This window comes from Peromyscus eremicus, chromosome 7, assembly GCF_949786415.1.
Source record: "Peromyscus eremicus chromosome 7, PerEre_H2_v1, whole genome shotgun sequence".
Classification (NCBI taxonomy): domain Eukaryota; kingdom Metazoa; phylum Chordata; class Mammalia; order Rodentia; family Cricetidae; genus Peromyscus; species Peromyscus eremicus.
The window spans coordinates 32,162,671-32,180,697 of record NC_081422.1 but is presented as its reverse complement, the minus strand read 5'-3'; positions in this window follow the sequence as shown (position 1 = coordinate 32,180,697).

The window sequence follows — 18,027 nt, the reverse complement described above, 5'->3', positions numbered from 1 at the left end:
CTTAGCCTCCCATGAGCAAGGATGGCTTAAGCCAGAGAGTAGTCTCACAAATACTGCACTTTTGTTCATTTACTTTGAACAGGGAGAGCAACTGTGAGGAGAAGAAGCCTTGATGACTTCCATCTGAGCTACCCCGTTGGGACATCACACCAAAGTGGTCTCCATAGAAAGTGTTACCACGAGTTTGCTACACAAACTCAGAGGCCTGAAGGCAGTAGATGGGATGTAAATTTAATCTAATCAATAAATGATGATAAACAGAACCACTGATTGCTAAACATGTGCCTGGCTAAAACAGTTAAAGAAGGAGTCAGTGACTGTGTAATAGTAAACCCAGAGAACATTGGTGAATGATGGAGGGCAGGGAACAGGGGCATTGAAGAGACTGAAGTCGTGTTCCCCGAAGACAAAGAAGTACAGTGTGAAATCCTAGGTGATACAGGGAGGGCTGAGAGGGAGGGCTATTCTCTGAGTGAGTCAAGACTTCCAGGACCCTCTGTTAGCAAGCTTCACATACTGCCTGACTCCGTGGCTGTGTTTGGACCTAAGGAACACAGGCATGGTGAAATGCCCTTCACACGCCGAGCAGCTTTATGGCACTGTGGTAGAAATTGGGGAGTTGGAGCTCCGGCACATTTCCACATCGTTCACATTCTACTGTACAGGAAAGCAACACCAACCACAAAACAAATCTACCTCCATGGCAAATCTAGGGTGTTTGGGGGTACAAAGGAGGAAACTGGAGGAGCAGGGGCATGGCCCTTCTGGACGGTTGCAGATTAGACAGCCTGCAGGAACACTTGTCCACACGTGGTGATGTGACTGAACACGGCAAAGCAGTTGACGGACAGAAGCTAGGCATGTTTGTAGCATAGAGTTTTCTGGGGCTGAAATTGAGGGAGGTGGGAGAGCAGGCATAGGGGTCTCCCTGCGAGTCTGAGGGCAGTTTGTGTGGCATGAAGAATGTGGACATTATCTCACAGATGCCAGTGAGCCTCTGGCTGAAAGATAAGGTATTACAAGGGCAGGTATTTAATCTGAACATGTTTTCCACAAGTCTCTTATTAGACCATCTGACTTCAGCCTGAACGTATTCAGGGTTGGGACACTCTCAGTCCCCCAAAGCTGCCTATCTTAGAAAGCTGTCTCTTACACTGAGCCAAATTCTGCCTCCTCAAGATTCCTGCTCATTTGTGTCTCATTTTGCCATTTGTAGCAACACACAGAAGGCCATTTTAAAAATACATGAAGGTACCTGTCAATCTTTCTCTTAGTTTTCCTTTTCCAACTTCGCACAGAGCTCCTGCACTCTGAGTGTATTTCATTGTTTCTTGACTCCAGTCTCAGAGATCTGGAGAGATGGGCCTGTCAGTATGTCTTTTGGAGTCTGGTCTCAAAAGCTCTAACAGGCGTAGACCGTGTTGATGCTCTTACAGCTGCCTTTGAGCTGGAAACCATACGCTCGCTCAACAGTGATTCCGGGGTCCTAAGCTTGATACCTCACATTTCATCACTTGACCTTCTGACTAACTGAAGTGGGATGGTCCTTTCAGCCCCTTGATTGCCATGAATCCCCACCATCCTTGGGCTGTGCAATTTACTTTTGAAATCTCAATGTAGAAATTAATGCTTATTTGAATTGTATCTTGCTGGTTTGAGCTTAGCTTTCCAGCCTGATAGACTCATTTGGAAAGTCTTGATTCTCTTTCCTCTGAGATTTAGTGGGTCTCCTTTCACCTTTGATAAATGTTATCTGAATGTTTTAATCCAAGTTCCTAAAAATATGGCCTAGAACTCGGTTGCACTGGAGATCCTCTCCAGTCCTGGTGACTGTTCAGGCAGCTTCAATATTACCTAATGACCCATTTTACAGCATTATTTATAATATTGAAGATTTATTAAATAGTGTGTTGAAATCCTTGAAGATTTATGAACTCTTCTCCTAAAATCAAGACACGATGTTTGGTGTTTCCTCCCACTGGAATCAATAACTGTGCTGCAGCTCACTCTGACCTTCACTATTTAGTGTGTCCTCCAACTCTGGTAACGAACAACAGCCGTCCCCTGAACCTCAGCTGTGGACTTGCCTCCGCTTTGAATGTCTCATCTGACTTCAGATGCCCAGTGCTGCCGTGACCTCTCTGGCTTTTCTGCCTTGCCAGGAATCTCACATGACCTCCTTACTCCTTGTACTACATTCTTCGCCTCAGTTCTTTTGTTCTGGCTCTGGGACCTTCTGAATCTGGCTGTTCACTTTAACTCCAATTCTGGTAATCATTTTCAATCTCTCCTTTCTGGAGTGTAGTTGAAGAGAGAGCACTAACTCATTATATACTACTATATTATTTACAGTTGATCGGTCACTTGAATGTGCTAAGTGTTCTGAGTTTGGAGACAGGATTAAATGGGAAACTCAAGAGTGTTAGGAGGAATGTCTCTTTCTGGGCAAATACTTTTTTTTTTTTTTTTTAAAGCAAGATTTGCATATAGGGGGCCACAGACACTTCCTTGAAATGAGAAAGGGGAGTGAAAGTGGAACTTCCTGTGGAGTTGCCTATCATTGGCTCCAAAGCTGCCTGTCTTACAAGGACTACCTTGTCTGTGCCATCTAGTGGTTACCACCAGAAGCCTTACCCGCCTCAAGGAGAGAGCAATTTAACGCCATTTCCAACTTAAGCACCATATCTACAGGGCGTGAAATTAGTTCCAGCAAGCAGCAAATTTGCTGCTAATAAAAATATTTAGCGATTCACTTGTCTTTAAATCAGCAGCAGAATATTCTTTTACTTGCATCAGTGCCTGTTTCTTCCAATTCTAATATTTGATAATCAAGCTAGAGTTGTTTAGCTTAAAGCTGTGAGACAGTAAGCTCCTCAGCTCTGCAAAAATCTGAGTTTCTGGAGCAGGAATTCCTATTTCCTTTGATCAGAAGTAGGCCTAGATGTCCCTTGATTCATGGAGACAGAGCTGTGCCACTGATCTGAGGGTCTTGGAAAGAAGTAACCATGCTCTTCCCTCTGCCAACATTAGCTCGAATGTCACTGCACATGGAGAGACCAGGTGCTCTGAGAAGCCATGGCTTCCATTTCATGTTTAGACACACTTCACTCTGTCTCAGTGCCAAACTCATGTAGCTTCGGTACCTATTTCTTTTCATGAGAGCTTTCTAAACCCTGCAGATATTTCAGAATACTAAAACAGCTTTTTTTTAAATTCATTTAACAATATTTACTGGACATCTACCATGAGCAACCATTGTTCTACATCCTCTTTTGAGTCCGGGTGTCCCAAGCTCAGTGTGATAGTTGGGCCAGGAAGGTGGCAGCTCTACCCTATATTGCTGGAAGGTGTTACATTGACTCACATGGTCTTTCTCCTTCGTGAGCTTACAAAGGAACAAAGGGCATCTACAGGCCTTCCCTGGGCTAATTATCTAAAGGGAGAGTGTGGTGGATTCTGGAGACTCTTCCGTCCCAGAGGGGCCCAGTCATCCTCACAGACTATATGGCAGCTTCAGCTATGAGCTACCGCCTCCTCCTCACGAGGTTTGGAATTGAAACAGGTTTCTTCTTGGTTGAGAGAGGGATCCAGTCAGGGTTGATAGCAGGGAATTAGAATCAGAGAGAGAAACAGCCGGCAGCACTAATGTGGTGGATGGAGGTTCTGGTGGAGGGGATTGGAGAAACTGAATGACACTTGGCCGTAGCCCAAAGACCAGCAAGGAGGCTCAGGGCTGGGAGAAGCAAAAGAGGACATGTGGCTGGGAAGTGGAGCATACAGCCTCTACTCACGGCCCTTTCTCTAAGGTCCGTGACTCAAATGTAGCCCTTCCTCCTGCACTGACATCAGCGTCTTCGTCCGTCAGAACTGGTGAACTTGATTGTCCACCCGTGCTGCTTACAACACACAAGACATGAAGTGATGGCAGCCTCCAAGGGCAGTGGGACTCACCAGAGGTAGCCGTGGTACAGTCGTCTTTCTCCAGGTACACGGAGCACTGCGGCACCTTGCATTTATAAGACAAGTCCAGGGGCCATTTACCCTGGATAATATAAAATCCCCAAGCCTGTCCAACTCTCAAAATCTCAGTGAGGGTCTGCTTAAGTCCCAGCCCTTAAAACCTTGACAATTTTCTTGTAGGTAGGATAATGGGGATCATGATGTGTGAACTGTTTAAGAAATACAAATTGGAGCCGGGTGGTGGTGGCGCACGCCTTTAATCCCAAGAACTGAGGAGGCAGAGGCAGGCAGATCTCTGTGAGTTCGAGGGCAGCCTGGTCTACAAATTGAGTTCCAGGACAGCCAGGGCTACACAGAGAAAGCCTGTCTCAAAAAAAAAAAAAAAAAAGAAAGAAAGAAAGAAAGAAAGAAAAGAAGAAAAAAAAGAAATACAAAATAGCATTTGATGAATAAGCTGTATCCATTAAGTACGTAAGCAAGAACTAGAATCACGATGAGGAAAAAAGTCAAACCAAATGATTTTAGTAATTAAAACTCGAAATAAATCCAGGTTTGGTGACGTACACCTGTAATTCAGCACTTGAGAGGTGGCGGCGTGAGGGTGAGGAGTTAAAGCTCCCTCTCACCACACAGAGAGATGGAGGCCGGCTTGGGCTACATAAGACCCTGGTTCAATGTAAGTAAATAAATAAGGAGAGAAGGAAAACAGAAATGTAAAATTTCGGGTTGGAGAGATGGCTCAGAGCACTGGCTGTTTTTCCAGAGGTCCTGAGTTCAATTCCCAGCAACCACACCACGGTGGCTTACAACCATCCATCGTGGATCTGATGCTCTCTTCTGGCATAAAGGCATGCATGCAGATAAAATACTCATACATAAAATAAATAAATAAATCTTTAAAAAGAAAGAAAAGAAATAAAAAAATGTTTCTTCAACTCTGGTCTTGTCTTCCCTACATGTTAGTCACCTTTCTGGAACACACACTGAAGGAGGGCAGGGGACAAGAAGAAGTGGGTTGAAAGATGTTGAGAATATGTAAAGGGGAGGGCAGCATGTGGCCACCCGGAAGGAAGTCGGAAACACACGGAGCCAGAGGGACAGAAGGACCAGAGAGAAAGGAGGGAGCTGGCAGATGGAAACTTTGGGGCCTCTGTGAGCCTCTGAACCAAGAGGCAGAGCTGGCAGCACTGGAGCAGGCATGATGGAACTGGAAGACATCTACAGGACCTGAGCTGGGGATCCTGGCCCATCTACACCCTCCCGGCTGCTTCTCTCAGTGTCCTCTAGCTCAGCTCTTCATTTCTCTGCTTCCCCCTTCAGAAGCCTTGTGCCCACCAGCAAGAGGTCTCAGGCCTACAGGGCTCTGCTGACAGGCACCAGATTGTGTGGGAAGGCAAGCGACTTCTGAGCATGGAGCAAGGTTGACTCAAAGAGTTTAACTCCCATTTTTTTCTGGAGCACTTCTCCTAATAGCGTTAACCACAGGCCATGCTTAGGTCCCCCGGGGTTCTCCTTCCAGTGATGTACATATTAGGTACATCTTAGCAGCACCTCTGTCAAGTCCTGATGACCGGACCTTAAGAGGTGGCTAATTCCAAACCTAGGCTGAGTGGAGCACATGACCAGGGGTCCACAGTCCAAACACCCTTCACAAGCAAAAGGAATAACATTGAGAGGCATTCAACCCCTTTGCACTGTCAGAAGAAGATGTAGGGAACGTGATGATTCATAAATCTGGTGAGCCATCTGTGAAAGGGTTAACTTGCTTCTTAGAATCCTTATCCCAGAGGTAGGGACCGAGTTTACTTTTTCTCCAGAAACCTTAACCATGTCCAGCATCGCCGGGATGGATGACTGCAATCACCACTCCACCTGTGTACTAAGGGGCGGTGACTGTAGAGTCAAGGACAGTCCAGAAGGCTCCTATTGGGACCCTCGCATTTCAGAATGGGAGGGTCATTTGCAGAGTGCCAAAGTGAAAAGTAGAAAGAGCTTTTCTTAAGGGGAGTGCAGTGTCCCTTACCCTTAAGGTAAGCGGACAGGCACTCATGTGAACTGATAGGTCTAATCCTGCTTCTCCCCCTTCCTGACTATACAACTTTGGGCGTGTTTCCTAGTTTCTGTGTCTTGGTTTCCTCATCTGGAAAACTAGGAAAATGGTAACTACCCAAAGCTCTGTTTGTTAAAAAAAAAAAAAAGAAAAGAAAAGAAAAGGAAAGAAAGACAGAAACCCTAGAAAGTGACTGACCCATGACAAACATTTGCAAAAACCTTTCTTTCTTTTTTTTTTTTAGATTTATTTATTTATTATATATACAGCATGTATGCCTACAGGCCAGAAGAGGGCACCAGATCTTGTTACAGATGGTTGTGAGCCACCGTGTGGTTGCTGGGAATTGAACTCAGGACTTCTGGAAGAGCAGTCAGTGCTCTTAACCTCTGAGCCATCTCTCCAGCTCCCGCAAAAACCTTTCAAAGGGGGACATTTTAATAACATGGACTCCCTCTGCTTATTGTAAAACTTAGGGGAAAAAAGTCACTGTAGCTAAGAGTTGGGCTTGGATGGACCTGTGGGCCATCCTCTTCACCACTTCTGGTTACTTACTTAGGGGAATTCCCCTAGCAGTCACCCCAAAGCAGGACTTCTCAATCTTGCCGCTATTAACATTTTAAGCAGGATACTTCTTTTTTTGTGGGGGCCGCCCTCTATGTAGTGGGTTGTTTAGCAGAAATTTTGGTACCTATCAGTAGAAATCTGTAGTGACTGTGATAACCATAATTATTTCCTGTATGTAGAGGGCAAAATTCACCATTCTAAACTTGTCCAGCTACCTGAAGTTTGGATAGAAACTTCCTGTAGGCAACTGCTTATCCTGTGTTCTTGAGGAAGAGAGAATCTGAAACTGGTGGTGGCAATTGGAGCAATCTCATCACTGGGGAGATGTAGGCAGAAGATCAGCCGTTTAAGGTCACCTTCCACTACAAGTCACATCAGAGGCCACTTTGGGCTTCACAAGACCCCCAAAACTTTTTTTTAAAGACTTCCTTCTTGTTAATCAAAATTCATCTTGAGGGTCTGGGGAGATGGCTCAGCAGGTAAGAGCACAGACTAATTCTTGTTGTTTGAAATAGAATAGCTCTCATGAGCCTTATTTGAATGTTTGTTCTCTAACTGGAACTCTTTGGGAAGGATTAGGAGGTGTGGCCTTGTTGAAGAAGGCGTGTCACTGGGAGCAGGCTTTGAGGTTTAAAAAGCCCAAGCCATTCCCAGTTAGTTCCCCCTCCCACTGCTGCATGTTTACAGTCTCGATATATGAGCTCTCAGCTACTCTCCAGCACCATGCCTGCCTGCCTGCTGCCATGCTCCCAGCCATGGTGCTCATGGACTCTACTACCTTCTGGAACTGCGGGCCCCAAATTAAATGCTTTCTTTCATAAGTTGCCTTTGGCCGGGCAGTGGTGGCACACACCTTTAATCCTAGCACTCAGGAGGCAGAGCCAGGAGGATCTCTGTGAGTTCAAGGCCAGCCTGGTCTGCAGAGGGAGAGCCAGGACAGGCACCAAAACTACACAGAAAAACCCTGTCTCGGAAAAAACAAACAACAACAACAACAACAAAAACATAAGTTACCTTTGTCCTGGTGGATTGTCCACAGCAATAGAACAGTAACTAAGATGCTGCTCTTCGAGAGGATTTTGGTTCAGTTCCCAGCACCCACATGGCAGCTCACAACTGCCTGTAACTCTAGTCCCATGGAATCCAGTGCTAGATTCTTCTGGCCCCCTTTGGCACCGTACACATGTGGTACACAGACATCCATGCAGGCACAGTATCTAGACACAGAAAATAAACATAAATAAAATCTCAAAAGAAATTCATCCTGAAAGCCAGATGTGTTGGAGCATACCTGTCATCCTAGCACTCTGGAAACTGAGGCAGGAGGACTACAAGTTTGAGGCCAACCTGTGCTACATAATAAGACCTTGTCTCAGAAAGAAAGAAAGAAAGATGGGGTAGGGAGGAAAAGAGGAGGGCTCAGTTGGGCATGGGCCCTCGCTCTCCCCCTTTAGTCTGGACTCGCCTCCTGGACTAGTCACTGCGGTACCCTTGGTTAAAGCCCAGCTGTACCACCCTGCTCCTCACTGCCACACTGCTGCTGTCTCTTATCTCTCTTTGCCAAGGCCTTTACTGCTGTCTACACACAGGGTCCGCTGTTTCGTTTCTTAACACTGATTAGTACTTGAGTTACTCCCACAAAGCTACTAGCCTTTTCTAAAATTTGTTTTTTCACCATTGTGTTTCTAGGAAAAATAAATATCCATACCCAGTGATCCTTGTGAGCATTTACTGTGTGCAAGGCAGAGTCAGATAGATCCATTCTTCACTCAGTATTTGACACTGTGCATTCCGGCTCCCCTGCCCTGCCCCTCCCCACCCCACATCTCCATTGTATTTACTTTTCTCAAACCAGTGGTCCTTTTTGGACTTCTGTTCTTTTTTTTTTTTTTTTTTTTGCACAGGCCTCATGTATCCCAGGCTGGCTTTGAACATGGAGGATGCCACCAGCTCAAGGTTTATGTGGTACTGGGAATGGATCCATATTTTCCTGCACGCTAGGCCCACTGTGCCTCCCCCAGTCCTTTGCCGTTCCCAGCTCTAGATGCAGTTAATCTGTCTCTAATATTGAAACTGTCTCCTTCCTTAAATTTCAGCTTCAATGAGTTGGAAGGACTGATGGGAGTGATTTCTAAGGCCTCCTTCGGTGCTGGAACCTCTCCCATTTCAAATCCTCTCAGCCAGCTGCTGTCAGAATAGAGAACCTTCAGAACTGACAGGGAGACAGGAATGGGTGGCAGGAACCTGCACCCCCACCCCTAACCCCACTCACAGCAGCCGCGTTGGTTACACGAACTCAGCTTTTATCTACAATGCCTTTCCTAAGCACCTTCACTATGCACACTCGTATGTGAAGCCGGACTGATTCCGTCTGTCGGCTGTTTGGTGTGCTTTCTGCTTCCAATTCTTCTACTGTCTACATAGATCCCAAACCTGGCTTTCACACAGCATCTTACAAATAGTTCTTATTTTCCTCCCTACAGCCACTGTTCTAACTCAGGCCTCCTCCTTAACTTTTTTTTTTTTTTTTTTTTTGAGACAAGGTCTCACTGTGTAGTCCTGATTGGCCTGGAACTTGTTGTGTAGGCCAGACTGGCCATGAACTCAGATTTGCCTCCCTCTGCCTCCAGAGTGCTGGAATTAAAGGTGTGCACTCCCATACCTGACTCTCATTAGTTTTTAAAGTTAATTTAAATTCAGCTGTTTTCTTAGCAACATTAGAGTTCCAGCGCTTGAAACCTCCCCTGCCCAGTCTTTGACAGTATCATAGCTTTCCTCCTCTGGGGAATAAAAAAATCTAATACTCATCACACGCAGATGTGTATAGTATATACTGCTTTTTTAAAAAGTTAACATTGTGCTTTGTAGCAGGAATTCTAATTGGTCTTGATGATAAAAACCCAGAGTCAGCTATCAGGATGAAAACTGAAAGATCAGAGAAGCAGAGCAGCAGCCACTAGAAAGACTTCTTACTTCTAGGAATCCTCAGGCTGAAAGGGCAGAGCTCCTGTCTCCACCCTGCCTGATCATTTCCTCTCTCTGCCCAGCTTTTTCACTTCCTGTTTCCTCCTCCCAAGTGCTGGGATTAAAGGCCTGTGCCTCCCAAGTGCTGGGATTAAAGGCCTGTGCCTCCCAAGTGCTGGGATTAAAGACCTATGCCTCCCAAGTACTAGGATTAAAGGCATGAGATCCCAAGAGCTGGGATTAAAGGTGTGTGCCACCACTGCCTGGCCTCTAGTGACTAGCTCTGCACTCTGATCTCCAGGCAAGCTTTATTTGTTAGAGCGCACACACACACACACACACACACACACACACACACACACACACACACAAATAACACCACAGTACTTTTAAATTGTCCTTAGCTTTATATATACCCATCCCTGTGTGCTCCAAAACATCTAAAAGAACTGTAAAGTGCCTCCATTTGGCCATGGTCACTGGGGACTTTATCAGTTCCCCATCAGTTTAGTTCAGCGTGGGGCTCTGCTGCTGTCTTCTTCTGCTACAGTGAAACTAGTCATCTGAGTGCAGTATGGGGGAATTCCTTCCGTGCCTCTCTTAATGGAGCCTCTGATTCCTGGGCTCTCAATCTCCCATCCTGCTTCTCCTCCTTCCCTTCCCTGTCTACCTCTCCCTCCCTCTCCTTCTCCCCCTTCTCTTGCTCCCCCTACCGTGTGTGTGTGTGTGTGTGTGTGTGTGTGTGTGTGTGTGTGTGTGACTTTGAGAAGCAAATCTATGATTTATGAGAGATAAATATTTTTTAGTACTTGCACTTTTGAAAATGACTGTGTTGAACTTTATAACTTGACTCATAATTTGTCAAGATATAGAAATATTACTTAAAGGTCATTTTGCCTCATATTTTAAAAAATCTTGTTCCATCATTATTTTTGTATCTTGACCTATATTTCAAGAAATCTAATGCCTTTGTGATTTTTTTTTTCTTCAGTATTGAGGGGTGAACCCAGGGCCTAGGTGCATGCTAAGTGCATACTCTGCCCTTGAGTTGCAGTCCCTAGCCTGGACATACTCTTTTTTCTTTTTACTCTGTGTGTGTGTGTGTGTGTGTGTGTGTGTGTGTGTGTGTGTGTATTCAAGGCAGGATTTCTCTGTGTAGCTCTGGCTGTCCTGGAACTTGCTTTTTAGACGAGGCTGGCCTCAAACTCACAGATTTGCCTGCCTCTGCTGTGGGATGGTCTGTATGTCAAATCTGTTGCTCTGATTGGTCAATAAATAAAACACTGATTGGCCAGTGGCCAGGCAGGAAGTATAGGCGGGACTAACAGAGAGGAGAATTAAGGGAATAGGAAGGGAAAGGGAGAGACTGACAGCTACCGCCATGACAAGCAGCATGTGAAGACGCCGGTAAGCCAAGAGCCAAGTGGCAAGGTACAGGTTTATAGAAATGGATTAGTTTAAGATATAAGAACAGTTAGCAAGAAGCCTGCCATGGCCATACAGTTTGTAACCAATGTAAGTCTCTGTGTTTACTTGGTTGGGTCTGAGCGGCTGTGGGACTGGCGGGTGAGAGAGATTTGTCCTGACTGTGGGCAAGGCAGGAAAACTCCAGCTACATGCCTCTGCTGGGATTAAAGGTGTGTGCCACCATATCTGGCTTGACTTTAGGTTTCTTATTCCTTTGCATGGAACATTTTCCTCTTCGGAAGTTTTTAAGACATTTCCTCCCTTCTCATTCCTGCCACTTTCTTTTTCTTTAACACATCTACCTTACTGAGATATAATCCAGAGACCTCACCTGTTGCCCATATAAAATATCCAAGTGAGTTTTAGTATATTTGCTAAGTTGTACAATTACCATAACCAATCTTAGAGCACCTCACCGTCCTGTAAAGAGATTCACCTCATACCAAACAATCGATCTCCGTTTCCCCTCAACATCAACCTCTTCTCAGCACCAAACAACACAAATCTCCACCCTGCTCATGTGGATCAGTCTACACTGGAAGTTTCAGGTAAACAAGACTGTATACATGTGGTCTTTTGTGAGTGGCTTCTTTCACTCAGTATAACATTTCAAGATTCACTGATGTCATTGCACGCTCCTTGTTAAGGCTGAATAACGTTCCATTATACAAAGAGACCATGTTTGCTTAGCCATTAATAAGTTGATGGACATCTGGCTTGTTTCCACATGTTGACTATTATGAATAATGCACCCATGCTTAGAATTTTCTTTTTATCCCTGGCTGCCTGAAAACGTGCAGTGACATTCCTTAGTGTCACTTTCATTTATTTGTGCTGGCACCAGATAGATGCTCAGTGTTGGGGCATTATGCCCTCTTTTCTTTTTATAGTGTGCAAATGGAGTGTGCGTGTATGCATGTATGCATGATTTAGTGCATGTGGGCACATGCGTATAGGTGGGTGGATGTGAACATGTGTATGGAGGCCAAAGCTGATCCCTTTCCACTTTTGTTTTGATGTTTGCTCCACATCTGAGAGCTGGGATGTCCTACCTTGCCTAGCTTGCCAGCTTGTCCTAGGGACCCTCTGTTTTGCCTCCCAAGTGCTGGGATTCCATGGATTACAGGTAGCAACCAAGACTGCCAGGCTTTTTACATGGGTTCTGAGGATCTGAATTCGGTTCCTCATGTTTGTACAACAATCTCTTCATCCACTTGTTTTAGTCATTGTTCTATGACTCTGACAAGACACCATGACAAAGGCAACTTTTATACAAGAAAACATTTACCTGGGGACTCGTTTACAGCTTTACAGGGTTAGTCCCTGATATTTATGTCAGGAAGCAGACAAGCATGGCACTGGAGCAGTTGCTGAGAGCTTTACAAACTGATCCGCAGGCAGAAATAGAGAGAAAGACACTGGGCCTGGCATGGGTTTCTGAAACCTCAAAGCCCCCCCAGTGGCACACTTACTCCAACAAGGCCACACCTCCTAACCCTTCCCAAACAGTTCCACTCCCAGGTGACTGAGCATTCAAATCTCATTCAAATCAGCACAACCACCGAGCTATCTCTCCAGGTCTACTGTGGCCTTTTGCTAAGGAAGTGTTAGTATACATGCTGTATCTTTGCTCCCCTTCCCTAACAATTCTCTCTCCTCTTTCTGAAATCCCTCCCAGTTGGACTGAGGACTGCTGGGTAGATTCATTCTCAAATGTTATTCCCTTTTCTTCTATTTTTTTTTCATTGATTTTCTTTTGCTGTTCTGTTTCCTAGGAGAATGTCTCAAGTTGTTTCCAACTGACTCTCCTCTTTAATATTTTATTTTCATATGAAAAAGTTCTTTCTTCTTCTCTGTTCCTTTACATATCATCCTCTTCTTTGTGGCGGCAGCAGCGGGGGGTGGGGGTGTCAGGGGTGGGGGGGGGGGAATTCATACTGAAGTTATTCTATTTTTGAAGTTGCTGTTTATTTTCTGAATTGTCTGCTTACTCAAAGTTCTATCAGTTTAATGTTCGTCTTTCATGTTAGAAATTTCTCTCAGTTTTTATTAATTATTACTTATCAGTATTTTAAAATGATGTCCTAGGGAGCTCTGTGTGTGTGTGTGTGTGTGTGTGTGTGTGTGTGTGTGTGTGTGTGTGTTTAGAGCTTGGTCTGGGTGACTAGATGGCCTTAAAAGGATTGAACAAGGATCTGGTCTCCAGGCTGGAGGGCTGAAAGTTCTGTGTTAGTTAACCATTGTTCTAGAGCTGGTAAATTTCCAATAAAGGAATTCTCGTATCCTCTGCGGAGGCAAACACAGGCCTGGCTGCCAAAACCTAGTCAGAAAGGGAACTTGGGGATCCATTTGGTCTCCTGGTTTCTGAGTGATGCCTTGCCTCCACGTTCAGCTGTGGCTAGCCTCTCTGTCAGTCAGTCCTTCCCGGATGTCCTGCAGTCTTCTGGGGATTGGGCACAGGAGGGGTGGTTGTCTGGCCTTGGCAGACACCTGGGGCAGCCACAAGAGAGAGTTTGAAGATCCCATCTACTTTGGCTTAAAACTGTGCCGCAGCTCTGCCGTTGAGAGTTCACGGCCCTTTCTTCCACTTAGGTTATTTCAGCAGGTTCTTATCAGGGAGCACAGATGCGCTCTTTGATTATGATATCTAGTCTACCATGCCTGACAGGTGTCATCATTGCTTGGAATCGAGCCATCCCATCCTCCTCATGCTCATCTCTTCTCAAGCTGTTTTTTCTTTTTCTTTTTTTCCCCACTTTGATCCAAGCTATACATGTCTGCCAGATTTCTTTTTCTGAAACATTGCTATGATGACATAACTCTTCGGTTAGAAATCCTTCCATTTCCATTTTACTATATAAAGCTAGCATTAGAATAGACTTCACAGAGCACTCTGGAGACCAAGGCAGGAGGGGTGTGAGATGGAAGACACATTGGCTGCACAGCAAGACCCCATCTCACTCACCCCCAAATGATGAAAAAGGAATCATTTCCTCTGAACACACCAACTCTTAAATTTACTTGTGAGGGATAGAATAAAATGGTTAAAAGGGAATGTGCCTTGCTTTTTACTATTCAGGGTTTTTTGTTGTTGTCTTTTGTTTGTTTGTGGGGGGGGTTGTTTTTGTTTTTGTTTTTTTTTTGGACAGGGTTTCTCTGTGTAGCCCTGGCTGTCCTGGAACTCACTTTGTAGACCAGGCTGGCCTCGAACTCACAGAGATCTGCCTGCCTCTGCCTCCTAAGTGCTGGGATTAAAGGCGTGCGCCACCACTGCCAGGCTACTACCGTTTTTAAAGCCAAAGAGCTGTTAGTGATCCTCTATTTTTATATGATTCAATTTACTTTTCAAATACATTAAAATTAATTTTGGACATAACAACAAGTTCTATCAATGGCAATGCTTCTCAAAAGCTAGGTGGTCATGCGAACCCCGTGGTTCTTCCCTGTGACGTGAGCTTTCTTACTCTGAACATACAGAGTACCCAGTAACTTTCTTATAATTTATATCATCACTTTTTGTCTTCAAGACTTCCCTTCCCGGCAACTGTAATTTCCTAAGGACCAAGGGCTGTTTCCTACTTGTTAGGATCTGGAGAGTAGGAAAACAATACAATTCTTACCGAGAAGATGAGGAGGGAAAGACATATTACCCTTTACGTGTGTGCATTTGAGCACAGTCCTCTGTCCACAGGGAAGGAGGGCACTAGGAGCTGCCACCTCTGGCTACAGGGCTTGTAGACTGTGGGGTCACTGCTTCTCTCTCTCCTTCGCCTCCTCCATTTCAGTGTCCAGGTGTGTGGTACCAACCCAGACACCTACGGAGACTTCAAGGAGGACAGCGGGCTCTGGAGATGAGGTGGGGGGATAGAGAGGTGACAGGCTGGGTCATGGGGTGTGGAAGTAAACCCCTTTGTATTGCTGAAGAATTTCACAAGATGGTGAATGTTGGGAAGAGATGGATGCGGGGGGAGGGGGGAGGGGGGACAGGGAGGGCGAGACATTCAGCTTTACGCAGAATCCAGCTCGGAGGTTGGCAAGGCTGCTCCTGAGTGTAAGGACTAGCTCCCTCAAGTGCCATAAAGGTCTCTTGTTTCTGTGGTGCAAAATCTGTCACTTGCTGGATTTTGGTTTGTTCACTGCCTGAGGTGGTTCCATGTTCTCTCTCTCTCTCTCTCTCTCTCTCTCTCACACACACACACACACACACACACACACACACACACACACACATGCTGGACAGGATGTTGCCATCTCTCTCAGCTGTTTGCAGCAGACAGGACAGACTTGGGTGACCACTAGTCTACAATATGGTTCTTGAGGATGTTTCTTGAGGAGACAAAAACAGGAGTCCCTGCTCGCTGATCTCACCCCACTTTTTGGGGGGAGTTGGTTCCTTGCTCATCACTGTTCTCTAGGCAGAAGATTAAATGGTGCTGCATTACAGTGAACAGGAGGGACAGGTTTGCACATCGCCACCTAGAGATGCTACATGTTTCACATGTTCCTTAGTCTTTGGGTGGCGTGGCTGAGGCAATCCTACTCCTTTTTGAGGGCGTGCTGTCTTCATTGTTGATGATTTCCTAAATTCTTGCTTTCATCTTTGTTTCCCTCACAGACATCTCTCACTCGTGATTATTTGATGTGTTTCTTGGGCAGAGCTTCCCAGAAACAGATTCTGAGATGAGTGTAGCAGACAGGTTTGTCCACAAGGTGACACACGGGAAGGAAGGGAGGGAGTTTGGATGGAGGGAAGGTGAGGCAGCTACTAACTGAGCACAGCTCACACACGCTCTGGACACTCCAAATTTCCCAAACTGAAGCAGAAGTGTCAGAACATCAACCCATCGATCAGTGGCTGCCGGCCTTCCCCTCGGAGGGGCATAACCTTCGGTGAGGAAATCCCCTGTCACTCGTCAGGGCAAGTCTCCTGAGAGACAGCTTGAGCCTTGTCACAAATATGCCCCGCAGCTGGAGAGTTGGGTGGATGGGACCAGAAAAGGAGTGACAGTCCCACACCATCGTATCTGCTGTAATGTATGTCCTGCTAATCCGCATCTCATAAGTTACCCACCAAAGTGCTGTGAGTAGAACTGTGGCATACCGCGGGCGGGCCACCCCACTGTTTTTATTACCTGCATTTTCCACAGGTCCCCTTGTATCCCCACGAGCAGACTCTCAGGCTGCCACCAGTTCTTTGCTACTGTCGTTAGCAGGTGATGGATACTCTTGTGTGCCGATTTCTCCAGGGTGCAGTTATCTCCAGAGCGGCAAGGCTGGGGCACAGGCCATATGCAGTCTTCCTTTTATCGGTGCTAACAAATTGTCCCTCACATGGCTGTTCAGTTTCTATACTTATTAGCTGTTCCTTGTTTCCCACGTTCTTAGCCAGTTCTTGACATTATCAAGCTTTGAATCATATTAATTTATTACATAGAAAGTAGGATCTTTGTTTGTTTTTTGTTTTTTGTTTTTTTTTTTTCATTCCTGGAATTAGGCGTTACTTCAAACACTTGTTAGCCAAGGTTTCACTTTCTATGAACTACCTATTCATAATTCGCCCATTTTTCTATTGATCCTGTCTTTCTAACTAATCTGTTGGGATTCCCCGAGCAATTGTTGGTTGCTAATGTCTTTTCTAGGCATTACCCATCTGCTGACTCTGCTGATGGACTGCTTCATTGGACAGAAATCTTTAATTTGGATGTGAAAATCCACCCATCCTCCTCTTTCTGGTTTTGCTTTCGAATCTTGTTTTAAAAATTCTTTCCCTATCTTAAGGTCACAATATGTCATCATGGATTGTCTATTAATTAATTTGTAGTTTTACCTTTAGTGTTTAGGACTGAAATCTCTGCAGAGTTTATTTTCCCATTCAGAAATGAGACGGAGATCTGAACTTATTCAGCATTTATGAAATAGTTCATATTTTATACTGTTTGACTTAGGATGCCAGATGTATCATGTGCCAGGGTTTCATGTACCATTTCATGTGCTTCTGGACCCATGCCCCAGTGTCCTCAGCATGCTTTTCTGTCCTGTGTCAGTGCTATACTGGGTTAGGAGTTGGGTCTTTGTGACGTCTCTCAGCGTCTGATGTCATGTCTTCCTGGATTGGGCTCTTCCATTTTTAACCCATTTCAGTGTTAGTGGATCTTTTTTTTTTTTTTTTTTTTTAAAGATTTATTTATTTATTATGTATACAGCATGTATCCCTGCAGGCCAGAAGAGGGCACCAGATCTCATTACAGATGGTTGTGAGCCACCATGTGGTTGCTGGGAATTGAACTCAGGACCTCTGGAAGAGCAGTCAGTGCTCTTAACCTCTGAGCCATCTCTCCAGCCCGTTAGTGGATCTTTATTCTTCCTCCCGAATTGTAGGGTCTCTCTGGGCCTCTGGGCCCTCACCCCCACATCCAAGTCTACTGGGATTTTGACTGCAATAAATGAAATTTACAGTTAGTCTAGGGAAGTCATCCCTTTCACAAGTATGAGAGGATCACCCCTTTATCCAGGTTCTCTCAGATGTCCTTTAACAGGGGTTAGAAACTTTTTCTACAAAAAGTCTTGCATACAAGTTCTTAATTCCCCAGGGTCTTACAGTTTGTTTTATTTTTTTGCTATTGTAAATGAGATCCTATTTTTACATTGGCTTTAAAACCTGTCTTTTACTTTTAAGAAGGGTTTGTATCTTATTTTCTTTTGGTGAGTTAGATTCATATCAAATATGACGGGGGTGAAGCACTAAAGGAACTCAGTAGCTGAGCAGCCCCCTGCCTTTTGGTCCCAAATAACTGCTCTGAAGTTGCTGCTGTGACCTGGGAAGACTAAAGGTATCTACTAAAATGTCATAAATTCAGGACTGGTGATGTAGCTCAGTGGTAGAGTACTTTCCTAGCTGATGTGCAAGGTCCTGAGTTTGAACCTCAGCATGGGAAAAAGACCTTCACCGATTTATATTTGGTATTATTTTCAAAAACCACTTACTCAGCACCAGTCTACATCCTGTCTCTTGTTTCCCT